Consider the following 14,513-nt stretch of genomic DNA (forward strand, 5'->3'; position numbering starts at 1 on the left):
CAATACAATCTACTTCCAGAATCACAGAATCACTGGTTGGTTAAACCACGGTATATATTTTAATTTGTGTTGCTTATCATCTGTGGTTCAAGACACAAACCTAACCTATATTTCTGACTGTGTATTTTGTAGGTGAATGTGGCAGCAAATTGGCACATTTGCTTAGATACAAGCCTAACCTATATTTCTGAGATCCCTTTTCAAAGGGATAACAAGTTCTTTAAACAAACAGTGAAAATCTTTTGTTTCAGAAAAAAATGTTGAATACAGGTGCCCGGAGGGATTACATGTTCTTTAAACAAACTGTGAAAAAGATTGCAGGTGTTTCTGTAAATCTTTTACAATGGTTCTTCATTATATAATTAAGGACACTTGTAATTCCCTTTCTGCAAAACACGGTTGCAATAAACAATTTTAGAGCAGACATCAGGGCGTATTTCTATACACAGAGGGTAATGAACAGATGGAATAGGTTACAATGCGTTTACACATGGTGACCACCCCCTGCAAATTGGATAATTCTATGGTTCCACTTTTCACTCTTGTGTAAAGATTCATATAAGTAAACCTAAGTCTCTGATCAATGTAAGATCAGTTTCAAAAGCCAATTTACCCTCTAGCCTTAATACTAACATCAAAGTTCGATACAATTATGCTATGACAGTGACCATGCTGAATTGGGAGTTGTTTCTTCTGTGCCTGACAAAATACTGAGTCAAATAAATCTGCAATGATCTAGGAATAAGGTTAAGAAGTGTTTCCAAGTATCAGTGAATAAAAACTTTGTTTCAATGGAAATCTTTTGTTTTTTAAAAAAAATTGGTCTGACACATGCTTAAGAGTATCAAACCAAATACAATGCAAAATAAAATATAAAACCAAACTGACTTCCATGCATCCCACTTACGCATAGAAATTCCAATATTTTGGAAAAAACAGTTTCCAATAAATACAGGCTCCAATACATCAGTGTATAAACAGAGTTGCACGATGCTGTATTGGAGCCTAGCTGACTAAGTGTTGCAGTTCTCTATCTCATTCCATGCCTCAATACTGTACTACAGCTGGTTTGCTGGTGTATAAAGCCCAAGGGAAAGATTTCATACCATTCACATTATTTTTTTTCCTGTCTCTACTGCACCATTGCACCATTTAATGGAACTGCTGATCCCATTATTTCATGACACAGCATGTTGGTACTGTTGGTGCATGAACACAATGATTCCACAGACAAATTTAATACCAATTTAACTCCATTCTCCTTTAACGTTTTGTTAACACATTTCTGCTTGGATCACCTAAGAAATTTGGCGTTTTTTACAAAAATCGTAGCTCAATCAGGGATTCGAATAAAATTCTAATTTATATCCTCAAAATCACGATCTAACATTTTGACTTCAACCCTCTCAAAGTGTAAGTGTATGCAGGCATACATGGAACTCTCAGTTTGGATATTCCTGAGCATGGTGATGGGTTTCCACAAGTGTCAGACACCCGGATGACCAAAAAAACAAAATGTGATTAGCACAAAATGGCAAAAAAGTAGTGTTTAGTAAGATATCAGACGTGCTTCTAGTAAGATATCAAATAAAAAGTATTTAAAACATTTATTTTCAGTTGCTCCGCATCTTTGTGATCTTGACTTCCTTGAACCCCTGGCTATAATGGAAATTAAATATTTTCAAATATAAATTAAACATGATCTTGATAATTCAACAGGAACAACATAGCTATGGAGTAATTGTTAAGCTACAAATACATTTAATTGACTTTTTCTGGTGTTAATCATTTAAATCATCATTTTGTGCTTAACAAAAATTTTATTTCAAAATCAAGTGATGAGATGATTGTTTTGCTCCCGTTCAGAGAGCAGATTCTAACTGCTGAAGAAATGGTCAACAGTGTAAGGATTATATTTGTTTTATGCTGTCGCTTCCATGAAAGCTTTATTGGTGATGGCTTCAAGTATATTCTGAATTTGAAAAGCAGATTTGAATAGTCCTGTAACATTAGGTAATGATGTCTCTTTAATCGACACTGCAGGCCTGTTTCTGCTGCTAGCAGGAAGCTGGGAGTTCTTCCGTTGCTTGGAACCTTCCTGCTGGGGAAAACCTGTTGGAAATAAGTCTTAATATAGAGCATGTCATTTTTCTGAGGTGCGATGAATGTTTTTCTTTTCTGGCATTTGAATATTGCCTTTTGTTGACATTTATTATACCTGCCTGTCAATATTCCTATGCCTCCTGAGCAAAGAAACTGTCAAGCTATTAGTGTCCCAGTGGCTAACGCAGCAGTAGGTATGTTTGCAGATGTATTTCTGCTAAGTGGGCATTAAAACAACAGTGATTATATGACTACTGAGCTTTTTTAATTTGGTAGCTGTTTCTAATCATTCCTTTGTCAAAATTTTGTTTGGAAATTGTAGGCTTTCAGGACAATTAATGTGTGACACATTGTGTAATTTATCGTCATGTGTTTGTTTAAGTATGAATCGACTGGTATCAATGTGCAGTGGTTAATCAACATATAACTCCTTAAAATTTCATTCTTGATTCTTGATGTGATGTGTGCCCACAACTGTACATAACATTTTCTGGTGCATTCAGGATAGTTAACCAGGAAGTAGACTTGAAGTGGACTTGAAGATAAAACAAATCTGCTTTGATGAGGTTCTCGGCTTGTTGGTACACAATATGAGGCTCAAATTCCTTTTATGAATATAAATGATTTTTCCAACAAAGTTACTATATTGAAGTGGAATAGTTTTTCCCTGCGCAAATAATAAAGGAGAGAACAATCAGTATTTAATCACAACACAAGTGATCCACAGTTTACATGCGGGTACAGGTAGTGCTTAATATACAATGACAATAACAAATTTGTAGCTTCATCACAAATGATTTACCTATTCAGAATCTTTTGTGTAGATATAATACAGGGCACCATGGGCCATATTGTATCTCCGTATAATATTGAAAATAAATAGTTAACATATTTTGTTTCAAATTCATGCAGGACACTGGGGGTATTACTGTTACAATGGCAATATATGACATGAATGTCAATGTTGTGACCTTTCTGATGCAAACTCACATGTGATACAATTAGAATTTGCAGTTATTGTGATGCTAGGCCTGCTTTGTAACATTAGATGACAGGGTTGACTTTACTGAAAGATTGCGCTGGTACCTCGTGTAGCTGACCTTGTGATCATTGAATGAAAGCAATTTGTGTCCTCCTTGTTTCAGCACAAATCTATATTACACAGAACATTAAAGCATGGAAACCATCCCCCCCATCCAGTCTGTGCTGGTGTTTATACTCCATGAGAGTCTCCACCACTCCTACTACCTTCTCTCATATCCTCTTGTCTTCTCCCTTGTGCATACATCAATTGTTTTATTTACGATTTCACAATAAGTGGTCAGTAGTCCACTCTGACCCCTCAAGTACTGACCACTCAATGGCCACAACACGTAGTCATTGAGTGGTGAGTAATGGTATGACTGGTATGGAATGGTATTCCAGACAAGACAAGTCTATACGTTGGCCGAAGCTATTCTCCATATATTTATCAATAAAATATATTGTATCTAGGTCATAATCAAATGCATTTTGTATAAAAATATATAACCCTTGAATTTGATACAATGCCTTTCACATCAGAAGGATTTACTGTACGTTGTAGGTATTGTGTCTTTTGTAGGTGAAACATGGCAGCTAATGTTGCACAAGAATAAATCCTTAACCTACAAACAGCCATGGTGTGAAAGGAATTGTAACAAGATTTGACACACACCATAATTTGTAATGCGATGCATTTATGTAATAGTATTTCCATAATCAAGGGATTCCTGTAATTTAACCCCCAATTGTCTGTCAAGATTTAGAAGGAACAAAAACAACATTTATATTGTGCCCTTCACCTTGGTAGGATGTTGTAGTGCTTAATGGAAGAAGAAAACTTGTGATCAGCAAGAGACAGATGTGTTTTAAAATGGATGGCTTCAATAGAGGCAGAGAATTTTTGATTAATTATGAATCCTAATTATAATAATAATAGCCTCTCCAACAAATCATTGCTTCTCCCAGCACTGTATTAGAGTGCCAGCCTAAATTGTGAGTTCAATAAGTCTTGATGGTGGGCAAGAATCCACAACATTTTGATTCGGAGGAGAGAGTGTTGCCAAATGAGCCACACTGACACCAAAGTATGAAAATCTCTTTTGTTTGGTAACTTGTGAATATATTTTACCCTCAGTAGCCTATGGACTAGTTGTGAATTTGAATGGTATTTGAAGTATGTACTGGTGCTCTGAGATGCTGTCCAGCATGAAGGGCGCTATATAAATGTAAGTTGTTGTTGTTGGAGGTGGTGGTGGTGGTGGTGTCATCTAAACATCATTACAAAATGTGTATTTTACAAAAAGTGATTCTTTTTGTGTTCCAACAGCAATGTTTGTGTTGGGAATTTTCCATTCCAGGCACTGAATGTTAGCATCAAGCATTTCCAGGTCAGGTTGCATGTGCAAAAAAGCATTCTCTCCTCTGCTTCAACAATGATTTTTTGCTGGTGAATACATTTACCGGCCTTGACAGGGTTGTCCTTATAAGAACATAAGAATTTGCTCAGTGAAAGAAGAAGTTCATCTAGTTCGCCTTCCACCATCCCAGCAGTCGCTTGACATGTTGTGTGTGTCCCAAACTATACACTGTATCCAGAGATATTCTTTTCTAGCAGAAATTTATCTAATTTGTTCTTGAAACAAACAACATTTTCTGCTTCCATTGGCTCCCTAGAGAGCCTGCTCCATAAATTTACTTATGGAGAGAAAGTGTGGGATCCAGAGCTGAAAAGATAGTGTAACCTATACAACATTGAATATACCTACAGCAACTTTCAATAAATGATGCCTTTGTTATTCCTGGCATTTGACGATTAAAACAGTGTATTGGTCTCAACCAGGTTGAATATATATTTAGTGAAATACTTTCTTTTTTTGTGTATTTTATTTTTGACACAGGAAAGACAGGAAAACAATTGAATGAAAACCTAAAATGCTCAATGCATACTGAGCCTGATCCGTGAACCCTGTTACTAACAATACAAACTACAATACAAATTTACATTTATATAGCACCTTTCACATTGGGAGGACTTCCCAAAGGGCATAATAGTACTGGCTGAGCACTTGTGCTGGGGTGAGAGCTAATTGGGAAGGGGCGGGAAGAAAAAAGATGACTAAAAGCAGCTAAAAGATTTAAGAGTAGATCTTGAAACGGACCTTGAATTAGGTGAAGGAGGAGTGAGTTGGATGGAGTTCCAGAAAGTGGCAGCATAAAAGTTGAAAGCCCACCAATGGTGGCGTGGACAGGGCAGAAGACATGAAGCAGGCCAGGCTTGCTGAGCAAAGGGAGTGGCCAGATTGTTAGGGTTTCAAGAGGTCGCAGATGCAAGGAATGGCAAGATCATGTGATTTAAAGGTGAGAGCATGGATCTTGAACTTCATCTTCTGGGGGAAATGGGGAGGCAATAGAGCTAAGCGAGCAGGGGTGAGGGGATAATAGGCTCATGGAGTCTGGTGCAGGAAATGACATGGGCTGCAGCGTTCTGGATAGTCTACAGCTTGTGTTAGAAAGAGCTAGTAATGTGCAGAATATTGCCATTGTCAAGCCTGGAAGTGATAAATGCATGGATAAGGATCTTTTTGGCGGATTTCTAATGGACAATAGAGCATTTTCATGAAGTTTTTAAAGTCGTTTCTGATTATTAGACAGATTTGATCATATGATCAGAACTGAGGTCAGATTGGTTAGTGGGACGTAAATTGAAATTTGATTTCTCGGAATGCAGAAATTTGAATTCCAAATTAAGATTGAATTTAAGATTCAAAATTTCACAGATCTGAGTCAATGGTCTCAGGCCTTGGAACATGAGAAATTTCAAGCTCAAAGCACCACTAATTAACTCATATTTTAGTGGATGAACATTGTGACCTGGTTATAATTGTCTATTAAAAAAGCACAATAGAATTCACTGAGGAAAAAGGACTTCCAATTAAAATTATCGCTGGGAAGTCACACTGTAGGGTCTTCTGGCCAGGAAAGACCACGTGTTCATTTGACAGCCATCATGTTGAGTAGAGATCACTTTTTTTTCAGCTTTTTAGTCTGTAGATGGAAAATAGGTGAATTTTGAAGGGAACTAGCAGTGCTCGGTAGCAGTGAGTAAGACAAACCAGATTCTGGGCTGTATTTAAAGGATAATATTGATTTGAAATAGTGGGGCAATCCTGCCACTTTATAATTCACTGGTTCGACTGCACTTGGAATAGTGTGTGCAGTTCCTGTCACAACAATATAATATATGCAGCGATTGAGAGGATACAGAGGAGGGCAACCAAAATGATTGAGGGGATGGAAGGACTGGATGACGAGGAGCGATTAGACAAACTAGACACGTTCACACTGGAGAAGAGAAGGTTTAGGGGTGATATAATTATGGTCTTTAAGATTCTGAAGGCAATAGATAATGTTGACCATGATAAGCTGTTTTATCTTGTACTGAACAGTAGAACCAGAGGACATGGTCTGCGATTGAAGAGGAGGTAAATTCAGAACAAATCTGCAGAAACATTACTTCAGTGAGCAAGTAGTAAGCTTATGGAATAGGCTCCCTAGGGTGACAGTGGAAGCAGAAAATATTATTTGTTTCAAGAACAAATTAGCTAGATTTCTGCTAGAAAATAATATCTCGGATACAGCATATAGTTTGGGACACTACATGTCAAACGACTGTCAAGAAGGTGGAAAGCGAACTAGATGGACCTTGACCTTCTTTCGCCTAGCAAATTCTTATGTTCTCATGCAACTATATATAAACTGAAGAAGAAAAGGTATTGTGGCATATGGTCAAAACATCAGAGAAATTTAAAGATCTGCAATGATGCAATAAAATGGTGGAACAAGCTTGATGGACTGAATGGCTCTTATTTCTGTTCTTATGTTATATATTTTAATCCATGTGTAGTGGAATGGAAAGCACCCTCTCCCTGGAGAGAAGCACAATGCCTAACTAGTTCAAGAGAATATCAGGTACAGGCTATCAAGAGTCATGGCTTGGAAACACCAGAGTTTATGTTGGGGTACTGCAAGAGTCTAACCAGCTACAACTGCATAGATTGTCATTAAAAGCAATGTCCGGTAAGCTTTCCTGCTGCTTAGGATCCCAGGCTTTGCCTAGCAGGGATAAACAAGAGTGGGAAGCCTCTAGAATTATGTTACTCTAATACAGTATCGCACAATGTTTATCTCCAAGTCGTAACCATGACTTATATTTCAGAGACAACCTGTTTATAAATGACACCTGAAGTCAGTCCTAAAACATTCATTCATGACAAGTTTCTGAATAAGTTACCAGCTTCTATAATATTACTTTCAAAATGGCCTGGCTGTTAATTTGATAAACCAAGGATCAGATAGCCTGCACACATGTTTGATGCAGATCAGAGATTTGAATAACTAAAATTACATTTGAATCAATCCTGACTAAGAAAACTCGGAAAGGAGCTCCAAGCCTTTCGTTTGTTGCTGTTTTTTAAACAAAGATGGTACAAATTCCGGGAAAGAAGATGCTACAGTAATGTTCAAATGGGTAATCATGCACAGTAACCTTTATGCTGGATTCACAATGTGTTAAATTATTACTTATCAGGTCTCATGATGAGGATATAGCTTTGCGAAGTTACTTCTGTTCTACCCAGGAGCCTTTAACATGTAGGAAAAGCTGTTGAAGTAAAAGGCAGGAATTATGACTTTCCTCTAATGTCCACATGCAGGAGTTCAGTACCCACGCAGACCTACCAATTTACAAGAAATTGAGCTTTCCTTGCCCCAAGCAGAGGAATAACACTTTACAGATCTGCACACCCTGAGGTGCAAGCAAACCTTCCTGACAAATTAAATTGCCTTTGTTCCGAACAAAAGCAGTAAAATTGTACTTGTTTTGAGAGGAAGTGTGACAATTGGTTTCCTGCTGTGTCCTGTTGTTTTGACCTCTTGTCCTTTCCATACTAAAGCAACTGGTGATGAGGAACAGAAAGTGGATAGGGTCAGCCTGCTGCAGAGCTGATGAAAGAGGATTTAACCAGTAGGAATAGGTAGAATTCCCAATGCATTAATTAATAACAAGTATAATCTGAATACAATTGTCAATTTTATAGAGATGAACCTATATATAATATATATAAATCTTAACAGCTTGCCTTCCTGAATATTAGATGTGAAGACAGTCTTGCAAATAAAATTATTGAAAAATAATCATAATCTGGTTCAAGGCAAAATATAAGATTTTTGCTCTCCTGATTCGATCACCCCCCCCCCCCCCCCACCCACACACACATACACATATACAAACATACCATTGCCACCTCATGGTATAGCAAGAGATCAAGAACTCGTGTAGTCATGAGGCTACTATTATTTCATAGAAGATGCTAAATTCTAATTGTGCTTCTGCAATCTAATGAGAATTCAAATGTAGAGTAAAAGTTAGCATGTCAGTTTCTTCAAGCAACCACTGTTCTACAGTGTGCAACATATCTACTTAAACAGACAAAATGGAACATTTAAGCCATCTTTTTCATTGAATAACAAAAGCTAATTTTTGGAAACATGATTCATATCCCATGCCCAATGCATTGGGTCACAACATATAGGAAGTGATATCAGTGATGTCCGAAGACTCAGAAGTTGCTCATTTTTTGCATTCTGTTTACAATGCGAGACCTGGTATTCTGGATTCAGCTGACTGCATTAAAATAGGGGTTTGCCTTTACATGAACAGTGCGAAGGAGTTCAAGGTGGATTTTTGAGAAGGAACAATAACTGCAGTTTTGAAATCGAGAGTACTATGCCTGAAAATAGATAGAGCAATGGGGCAAGGAGGGGTATTTGGGAGCTGGAGAGGAATGGTATTAAATCAGTAGGTTCCACAGAAAAGATACTGACAACGATGGCAGGGAGGAGGCTTGAGATGGAGGAATCAGAAGCATCTGAGCAGATTTGTTCAATTTTAGACATGAGAGGGCAGATTGAATGCCATCCTATCACAGCAACTTCCTTCCTGAGACTTTTCCAATTTTCCTACATCTGCAGCCAAAATATGTGCTCAGTATTCCTTTCAAGATATTAATGAAGGTCTGCTTGGAATCAGATCAAGTGATGTGATTTCAAGCTGTGCCAACTACTACTTTGTTGCGTGCTATTTATTGTATATTTGCAGCTCTTTACCAGTAATTGACCCCAGGTCTTATCTTAGCTTTTATGTTGCTATTGATTTCCATGAGATTAATGGATGAAATAAGCTTAAAGTCAGAATAACCTATGCTTCCTGTGCATCATGGTATTGTTTCTAAAGATATGAAATGAGGTGATATTAATATGAGGTTGGGGATGCTGTAATGTAACAGCGCCACCATCAGAGATTCAGAGAGGCATGGCGAGAAGTGGGATCAAGACTTCTCTGGGATCAGAAGCAAATAGAATTCCATTCCGCCTTATGCCATTTTTTTCTGAATGTGGGAGGGCCGAGCGCTCTGTTTACTTGTATAAATGACTGTAAAATATTTTTAGATTGAGTAACAGAATATAGATAGGCTTCTAATCTGAATCAATTACAAATTATATTTGTCAGGTGTTTTCTCCAAGTCAAGCACGTGATTTCCATTGTTAAGCAATTTTTTTTTACATTAGTGTTTTATCATTTTGACCTACAAAAATGGCCAACTTCCAGGTGATAAGGTAGCCATGGCGACACTTCCTGCACATGTACAGCATTGTCTCCAGAATGTCACTTCAACAACAACCACAATTTATATTTTGTTTGCATTTATATAGCGCCCTTCACGAGTAGTCTTGGAGCACTTCCTGTCAAAGCATGCATATGCATTGCTTAGAGCCTGCAAGTCAGCAATTTGTGCAGTCAATGATCTCCAACATAGAAAAAAAAGATAAACATCGAATATTATAAATAAATTAAAAGCTAAAACCAACAACCTAAATCTAGGTTCCCTCCTTGGCACCGTCCTTGGTCCCCTCCTTGGGGCTCTGTCCTTGGTCCCCTCCTCTTTACCCTCTACATGCTCCCCCTTGGCGATATCATCTGCAGACATAAGGTACATTTCCACATATATGCGGATGACATCCAACTCCATCTCTCTGCCTCCACCCTCAACTCCAGGATTACTGGCGTCCTGACAGACTGCCTGTCCGACATCAAGTCCTGGACGAGGGACAACTTTCTCCAACTGAACGTCAGCAAGACCGAGGCTCTCCTGATTGGCTCGCGTCAGCGCCTCCGCGCCTTGGGCGCTGGCAGCATCAGCCTCCACGCCTGCACACTCAACCTCACGAAGCCATTCAGGAACCTGGGTGTCTTGTTTGACGCTGAATTGCCTTTTCTTCCCCGCATCTGCGCCATGACCGGCACTGCCTGCCTACCACCTCTGCAACATTGCCAGACTCTGCCACTGCCTCACCCCTCAACCCTCACCCACGCATTCGTCACATCAAGGCTTGATTATGGAAACTCCGTCCTCATCAGCCTTCCCAACTCTTCCCTTCAGAAGCTGCAGATCATCCAAAACTCTGCAGCTCATGTACTCTCGCACACCAGGCTCTGTGACCCCATCACTCCCACCCTCACTCGACTCCACTGGCTCCCCATCCCTCAGAGGATCGAATTCAAGATCCTCGTCTTCACTTTCAAGGCCAGCTATGGCCTTGCACCCTCCTACCTCTCTGATGTGCTGACTCCCTACCAACCTGCATGCTACCTCCGTTCAGCAGGCTCCAGCCTCTTCTACCCTCCTCTTCGATCGTGCCTTCAGTCGCCCTTCCACCTCTCTGCCTTTCCTCACTCCTACACCCCACTCCCCCATGCTCAGGTCTTCACCCCTGACTGTTGTTGGAAAATAAAATCAGCCATAATCCGTTTGCAACCAGATATCAGACTGTTTTATTATTATTCGTTCGTTATTCCCCAATATCCCGATGGGTTAGACCAAAGGCCGGTACAATCAACAGATCTTATAACAGAATAATACCACCGTAGATATCTCAATTTTCAACACTGTGTCTTTCCAGCACACAAGCTTGATTCTTCATGCTTTCAGTCTTCTTGCTTACAGCTTTCAATCTTCCATCTGATATCCTCAGTCTTCGTGTTTCTAGCTCTCAGTCTTCCATCTCCTGTATCCTTGTCTCTGCGACCCGGGACGGCCCCGTACACAAAGTTATCGGAACTCTTATACCGATGTTCGTCCAATCATGGTGCGGACATTAGATCACCTGTCGAAATCATGCTGGGTTCACGTGAACACCTCATGGGGTGTACGTGCCTCAGTACACATACACATTGTCCTTAAGACCCCTGTTATCTGATGCTTGTTATTTTGTTAGGTGGGATCATTAGTACATTCCTTTTAAGTGACTGGTTATTTCTTATCAGTATCCCGGGATGGTACCAAGGCCCTCTAGTTTAAGCAACTTGCTCATTAGCTGCTATTCTTGAGGGTTGCCTTTTGTTGCTCTTGATTGTTAATCATGAGTGTCAGTCCAGTTGCCCCCCACACTTAACTTAAAAGTTAACCCGTTCGCAACATCTATTATGATTCTAAAATTATACAAAAAGTGTAAATTCTAACACTGTCCAGCGCCTTGGGACGTCCTCCCGATGTGAAAAGCACTCTATAAATGTAATTTTGTTGTTGTTGGCACAATTAGTACAGTTATATTTGTAAAGGTTCTAAAGCTTTATAAAATAATATGTGGTCACAGCTCTCATAAGCAGACATGACCAAGGATGATCAATGCAGAGTTGATGGCTGAATGGCCTCCTTCTGCGTCATAAATTTCTATGAATTACACCCTTTCTCAAGTTGCAGAACCTTCCTTAGTCGTAAAACTTTCACCCAGTTTAATGACACAAACCTCTGATATTTTATATTAATATACTGGAGTGCGGGCCTTCAGTAATTCCATCTCTTTCAGTAAATGGCTGTCAGTAAATTCTTGTTGTGATTACATTCCTGATGCAAACAATTGATTTATACAGATAGATTTATTGAACAGAGATTTAACAAATTTAGTCAGCATGGACAAAACAAGCATGGAACAGTAGGTTACCAAAAATAAAGGTAAAGTCAGAAATGACCTCATAAATTAGTTCAAATAATTGGAAAATTGAAAGGTTTTATAGATGCTCAGTTCTGCTAAAGTACCTACAATTGATGTAGCTTTCATTCAGGTCATTTGTGTTAAATACTTGGATCCCTTCTTTGTAAATGGCATTTCTGTAAGTGATTCTGCATAAATTGTACCTGGGATTGTGTGAAAAAGAGAAAAATGACAGTTTTCCTCATTTTAATGAGGAAATCGTCAATGTCCAGAATGAACTTGGGTGTTACTCTGCTGTAGGTTAAAATTTCCATTTCCGCTTCCTTTCAGTTTATAACTCAGCTGAGATTATTGGTTTATGGATGTTAAGAAGGAGAGACTGCAAAATGCGCTTGATTTAAAATCGTACAAAAAGCTTAAGTGTTCTTTAAGGAATTAATGCACATTTAAGTCATTTTGTACAGATGCTATTCATATTTTCTTTTGTTGCTCATTACATCATCTTAACCTCTTGCTGTACATCACATTGTGGGTCATCGACTATTGATGTGCCCATATACTATGCAATAGATTATAACTAGCGAGGTAGTGGATAACTCATTAATAATAACATTGATGATGTTGCATAGGGTCGTGATTGTTGCTGGAGGGTTTTCAATTTCGTAACTATTCTAATTGGAATTAATTAAAAAATTCTATCTACAGAATATTTGGTGGCACAAGTAAGGCCTACTAGTAATTATTAGGATTGGCTTATTCGTGAAGATACTCATTGTTTGTCAGATTGTGGCTTACGGTAACAACTTAATGGAAAATGAATCATGAAGACTATTTGATTCTGTATCCCGAGAAGATCAATTGAAGTGACTTTTGGATGTTGCTTTGTGATCATATCATCACCCCTGAGATTTTTCATTCCTGTTTTGATTTTCTCCATAAATTTTCTGAACGTAATTTCTAAAGGATGTCATTCTGATATCCGTGTTTGTTGCTGTTTCAATTAATAGTCCTTTCTCCTAAATTGTCACTTTAATTTATTTGATGTTTGCGTTAATTTATTTCCTAATTAGAAGCTGTGGAAAATACATTTAATAACAGTCAGAAATATGATAGTATTTTTTGCCAATTTTTGCCTCTCCTCTTCTCCTGAAGGTGCTGACCAATGCTGGGTTACAGTTCCACAGGCACTGGCAGTCCTAAGGTACTTTGCTAACTGACCATTCTTCATTCATCTGTGAGCGTAGACAGTGAGTGTTGACAGGCTTGTCAATCATAGAGCCTGTTTTTGTTCTGACCTAGTGTTATTTATTATGTGAGTTGTATAACCAATGTGTAAACACATGTAACAGAAATTACAGGGATCCATAATTTTGTAATTAACAACCATTGAACATGTATTTATGTAATTAATCGATTGTTAATTTCATAATTAAGGGAACTTTTAGTTCTACCCTGTAAACATGGTTTACACATGGTTTAAATAACTTCCAGGAAATACTCCAATGTCCATCCACATGTAAATTCCAGCAAAAAAAGAAAATGGGAGTTTGAGGGGGAACTGGATGGTAATCAGGAACAGTAACTTGGCTAATTTTTCTCCTCCCAGGCTCAAAAGTGCCAAGGCCAACTGTGGCACTCCAATCACTGTGCCACTTGAGATCAGCTAGCTCAGCAAAGACTGGAAATCATACCTGCGTGACTTTATCATTTTTGTTTTCTTGTACACTGGAGATTAAGAGAGCTGAAAATTGTAAATTTAGTGAAGAAGTACCAAGATCTATTCCAGTGCACACCAATGTTTTATTTGGAATGGATTCTGTTTTGGTTGATCCAAGATCTAACGACTTGCATTTAATATGGAACCATTTTACTATTTGCAAATTACAATTTCACTTAAAAATAATACTTGCATTTGATATAGCTTCTTATCATATCATCAAAACGGCTCCCAACGCATCACAGGAGTTACTGTAAGTGCGGGGATGTTTGTAGACGATTAGATTGTTAATTCACATCAAAACTATGAGAATACCACATTTTACAAAGACCATTTGCATTTCACTTTTGAATCTTGAGCAGGTGTCACCTGTATAACCTGCAATCATCAGGTTTCGTCCACTGTAAACTACTCTGCGCTGATTATGTGCGGCATTGAGCATCGTGTTCTGTCAATTAGTATGACCCTGACCTTAACCAGAATGGAGAAAGTAGTCAGCAATTTCATTGTAACCCATTTTTGCACGCTTCAGGAATAGGCCACCTGCCAACAGAGGGCTGCAGGATTGCAGATAAATTCAGTTGTAAATTGACTGCCAATTGCAAAGCAGATTGCACAG

At 38.5% G+C, this 14,513-nt stretch overlaps 1 protein-coding gene across 1 annotated transcript in view; it reads left to right on the forward strand.

Annotated features, from left to right (window-relative positions):
- The window catches only part of LOC103178622 (transmembrane protein FAM155A), a 407,773-nt gene that overhangs the window by 128,510 nt on the left and 264,750 nt on the right, over positions 1-14,513 (forward strand). The window lies entirely within an intron of this gene.

This window comes from Callorhinchus milii, unplaced genomic scaffold (assembly GCF_018977255.1).
Source record: "Callorhinchus milii isolate IMCB2004 unplaced genomic scaffold, IMCB_Cmil_1.0 Scaffold4, whole genome shotgun sequence".
In the NCBI taxonomy this organism is placed as follows: Eukaryota; Metazoa; Chordata; class Chondrichthyes; order Chimaeriformes; family Callorhinchidae; genus Callorhinchus; species Callorhinchus milii.